At 32.6% G+C, this 5,209-nt stretch overlaps 1 non-coding gene across 1 annotated transcript; it reads left to right on the top strand.

Annotated features, from left to right (window-relative positions):
- Nucleotides 1–4,728: 4,728 nt before the first annotated feature.
- On the top strand, nt 4,729–4,830 carry LOC126033207 (U6 spliceosomal RNA). Its single transcript, XR_007504338.1, has one exon. It is a non-coding gene; the product is annotated as a U6 spliceosomal RNA (small nuclear RNA).
- The last annotated feature ends 379 nt before the right edge of the window (nt 4,831–5,209 follow it).

Genomic DNA, 5,209 nt, shown 5'->3' with positions numbered 1-5,209 from the left:
CTTTTTATTGTTGTTGTTCTTTTGTGATGCTCAGAGGTTACTCTGGCTATGTGCTCAGAAATCACTCCTGGCTTGGGGGACCACAGGAAAAGCTGGGGGACAAAACCAAAGTCCGTCCTAGGTAGATGCCTTCAAGGCAAACTCCCGACCACTTCACCACCACTCTGGCTCCAGGAGAATGTCTTTTATAGAATGTCTTCCATTAGAAACTTTTTCCTAACATTGTACTGAGAGGAGAAAATTTGAAAGCTTTCTTTAATATTTTTAAGCATTGAAAATGAGTGGTTGAGTTCTCTACCCAAAAAGTTATTATTCAATAAATCTATAAAAATTTATAAAATTATATACACAATTATTTTGTACTTAAAATAATATGTATCAAAAATGTTAAAAGTAATGTTAACAGTGATTTTACCACATGACATCATACCACTTATGTTAATTTTCTTCTCACAAATACTTTGCCTTAGGGACTACAAATAGTTATTAAATAATCTGGACAAGAGATTCTAATTAAAAATGCAACTTTTAAAGTTGTAGCATCTGCAAGTGGTAGGGTGTTTGCCTTGCACGCACTAATGTAGGATGGACCACTATTCCATCCCCCAGCATCCCATTAGGTCCCCTAAGCCAGGAGCAATTTCTGAATGCATATCCAGGAGTAACCCCTGAGCCTCATGTCCCAAAAAAAGGGGGAGAAAAAAGCAAAGTAAAATGTTGTAGCATTTTATTACTTAGAGTCTAATTTATATTCATCTATATCTATTCTATCTATTTAAACCTTATCTTAATTTATGCCATCTTTATCTTTATACTTGCATACATATTTATTGTAAGTTTTTGCATTTTTCACTATTGATAGTCAACATTATGTCTATTTTTAATTAGTTATAAGATTTGTTCAAACCTCTTTATGTGAAGTGGATTCCTTTATGTTTTTTATCATTAGGTTCTATTTACTATCTTGGAGAATCCTGGAAAAGGTGTCTATGCGATCTTATTTTTATAAATCAAATGTTTTTGATTATTCAATATTGGGTATTTTAGTAAGATTTAATTTGTGACAATATTGTCAACAATATTCAATTTATTAGCTTATTCTTTTAAAATGCCTACTTAATATTATGAGTTTTAGCAAAGTTATTTCTGAATATCATGTAGCATATTTTTCTTCCTTTTTCTTTTTAAAAACAAAATATTCTATGTTTTCATAGTAGGTTAAAAGAACACTGCTTTAATGAATTAATGTTTTAATTATTGAACTCATAATATATTTATTATTTAAAATTATAGATAAATGTCATTTATAATTATAATTATAAGTTGTTTTAAACTTTTAATTTAATTTTTAATCACATCAGCACATATTTTTAAAATAATAAAATGTTTTAAAACTCTATTTAGTAATTATATTTATTCCTAAAATAGTAGCTATGCAATTTGAAATTAATGTCTTAGTTATTTTCATTTTTCTACAGATTAAGCAGTTGATGATCCTAACTAATAAAATGAATACACATGGTTTTAAATAATAATACAATTAAATTAGAACATACAAACAAGTTAGAATATACAATCAGAGACTAAAATTGAAGGGTAAAATCTCAAGATATAAAGATGAGATTGAATTGATATTATGGTCATCTTATTAGTCAAAGGAAACAATAGGCTGTTTTGCTGTTCATTTGGTCATAGTAGCAATAACATCTCATGGGAAGACTTTTATATAAAATTTTAAAAATGGATAGTTGGATCTCTGGAATGTTAGCACTTAACAGATAGTGAATTTGCCTTGCACTTGGCTGACTCATGTTTGATTCCTGGAATCTGATATGATTCTCTGGTCACTGCCAGGAATAATACTGAGTGAAGAATCTCTCCTAAAATCAAATATGGATTGCGGGTGTCCTGCAAGCCCCCCGAAGGGGCCCGACCAGCGGAGAGTGGGTGAGAGGCTCACGGACAGCCGCACCTTTATTTTGCGTAGCTCAGATCAAAACCGCACCTGTAGAAATTTAAGAGGTTAGCAATAAATGGCCCAAGACAGGAGACTTATTCAAAGGCTTTTTAATATGAGCCTGCATCCTCTTATATAGACAAGGTAAGGGAGGCAGGCAAAAGGCAATGTCAATCATTCTTTTGGCGGGCAAACTATTTCATCATTCCAAATAAGGTATAAACCCAGTATAGGTTAGGTGGAACAAAGAAAGTAAATCATTTCCCAAATAAGGAAGGTGGGCAGTGGGGCAGGGGGTGAGACAATCTTGCAAGTCCTGCTAGATCAGCAGACCCTGGGTAGGGTCTGCTTGACCACATTCTGGAACTCTCAGCAGGTTTATGGTGGGGCAGGCTTTGTTGCATAGGGCAATGAAGAATAGCTTATTAACTCAGGAATGTGAGCCAGGGGGATTTGGCTCCATGGTATCAGGCTGTGTCTTTCTCCCCTGGGCTGAGAAGTTATATTATCACTTTTATGGTTGCCTTTTTTTCTGTTGGCCTAGGGGCTTTATAGCAGACAGCACGTAGTACTGAAAAATGGCAGGGAGGTTGTTGCAAAGGTGGCCACTGTCAGGTTACTGTAGCCAACAATGGATGATTGAAAAGTATTTTAACAAATATCTGTACAAAAAATTGAAGCTATAGTATTTTTAATCTGAAAAAGTTAATGACTTATAAAATTATAGAGCATCTTTTTTAAAAGATGCCCAATATAATATCAGATAAAAAGTAAGTACAAATTAACTACTTCTTGATTTCTTATATAGCATTATTATGCTTAAAAGTAAACAACAATTGATGCCATTATAGTTTCTTTTAAATGTATTGCTATCAACATATACATATTTAACATATCAATATTTCATTAATGATAAACACAATATTTTATAATAAATCTTGCATAAGTAGAAGAATTTTTATGCAGACATTTATATGACTTTCTTTTGTATAATAAATACGAATTAAAATTTTTCAGTCACTATAGCAAATTAAATATAGGAGTTGAATCTGAATTTTCTTCTTAGAGAATATAACTATAATTATTTTAACAATAATGAGTACTTTAGCTAAAATAAAGCATTCCTAAAATTTTAGAATAAACATGTAAGTAAATAACAGAAATGGTAAATTTTCAAGAACCTATCTGTACAACAACCAAGATTCTAATTCCAGAGGTCTATCTGAGACAACTGCAACTGAGCAGATCTGGAAACTATTCTAGGATTTGTCCTAAGGTTGGTGCGAAAACCAAGGCCACCAACTATAGAAGCCTGATTAAAACAATAGTGATGGAGCTGAACTTCTAGAACCATAAAGTAAGACTCCATCCTAGGCTCCATGCTATGATCTGTGAAAATACCAAGATTTCTAGTTACAGAGGCCTGATTTCATCATCCATATCTGAGCAGAAAGTTTCCAGACACCACAAAAAGACCTAGAGGAGAGTAAAAGAGTATGTATGGAGCTGTAGTTATTCCCATGATAGTATTCTTCAAGGGCGGAGAAACCCTGTATCTCTTAGGCCAAGGATATTCCCTTTCTAATCTAATCTCCTAAATATTTACTGTGACTATGCAAAAAAAAAAAGTACAATTGCTTTTTTTTAGTTTTGTTTTTATTTCGGATTGTATTGTTGTTTGGTTGTTGTCTTTATTGCTGTGGTGCTTTTCATTTTTGTTTGTTTAATCTTTTTTATGTTTTTTATTGTTGTTGCTTTATTCTGTTCATTTATTTTGTTGTTTTTGTTTTTTGTTTGCCTGTTTTTTGTGTATTTTTTGTTATGTTTTTCTTCTTTTTTCCCCTTTATTCACTTAAATTGATATTTATAAATTCTGGAAGGAATACTTCCAGTTTTTTGTTTGTTTGATTTTTCCCCCACCTTTTTAATTATTTTCCTTGAAAAAGAACCACATAACTTGAATCATCTTTTTCTCCCTCATAAATTGAGGGGAAATAATGGATGGTTCCATGACCAAACAGGCATAAGAGCATTGAGTAAAAATTTAAAAAAAGATCAAACTTAAACACCAAACCAGAGCCAATGACAACAGAATCAATCCCCAATCTACAACAAGCTAGACACAGAGGGGACCAATATTCTTGAAGCCTGGAGGCAAAGGAGGGAAATATGGGATGCATGCTGGGAACAGGGGTGGAGGAAGGACAACACTGGTGGTGAGAATGCCCCTTTTTCAATGTCATTATGTACCTAAAACATTACTGTGAAAGATTTGTAATTCACTTTGGTCAAAATAAAAATTATTAATAAAAAAGGCATTAAGAAAATAAAGAACCCTCAGTTTACATTGATAGGAAATTTACTAATAAATTGTTGTTTATATTAAACTTCTATTAACATATGTATGATACTGCTCCTCTGCATTTTTTCTTTCTTTTTTGTTTATTTATGGGCCACACCCAGTGAAGCTTAGGGGTTACTACTGGCTATGTGCTCAGAAATCTCTCCTGGCTGGGGTGACCATATGGGATGCTGAGGTATTGAACTGCAGTTCGTCCTGGGTCAGCTGCAGGCAAGACAAGTGCCATACCACTGTGCCATTGCTTTGGCCACTGCTTTCTAATCAGTTTATAATATTTTTTATAAAAAGCTTTAGTTTGTTATGTATATTCAATCTACCAATTTTTCAAGAGATAGAATATTAGCAATTGAAGGTATAGAAGTAAAAATAGCTAGTTTATTGCCTATAAGGAAAGTATTATTTATCGAACTTGCTTCAGCAGCACATATACTAAAATTACAACAATACAGAGAAGAATAACATGGCCCTGCAAAAATATGACAACCAAATTTATGAAGCATTTAATGACCTAAACTTTAAATGGGCCTGTTATACTGGCAGGATAGGGAGCAAGTATATGATATGGGTTGCATTTTGGGAACATTGGTGGAGGAAGTTGGACACTGGTGGTGGGATTGGCCCTGATTCATTGTATGTTTGAAACCCAACTATGAGCAACTTTGTAAGTCACAATGCTTTGAATACAATATTTTAAAAAAGGAATAATTATTGTTCATCAGAAAACAAGGTGAGAATACAAATTTAAAATTAGAATATACAATAAAATACTCAAAACCTAATATATATTAAGATAAAGTTAGTTAAATACCAAGCACTCTGTTAGTTTTTAGTCCAAATTTGTGTGTATTGTATATATCTATACAAAGATACTCAAAACTAAGAATTTTTAT

This window comes from Suncus etruscus, chromosome 16 (assembly GCF_024139225.1).
Source record: "Suncus etruscus isolate mSunEtr1 chromosome 16, mSunEtr1.pri.cur, whole genome shotgun sequence".
Taxonomy (NCBI): Eukaryota; Metazoa; Chordata; class Mammalia; order Eulipotyphla; family Soricidae; genus Suncus; species Suncus etruscus.
The sequence above is the reverse complement of the archived record's forward strand: the minus strand, read 5'-3'. Positions and strand labels throughout refer to the sequence as shown.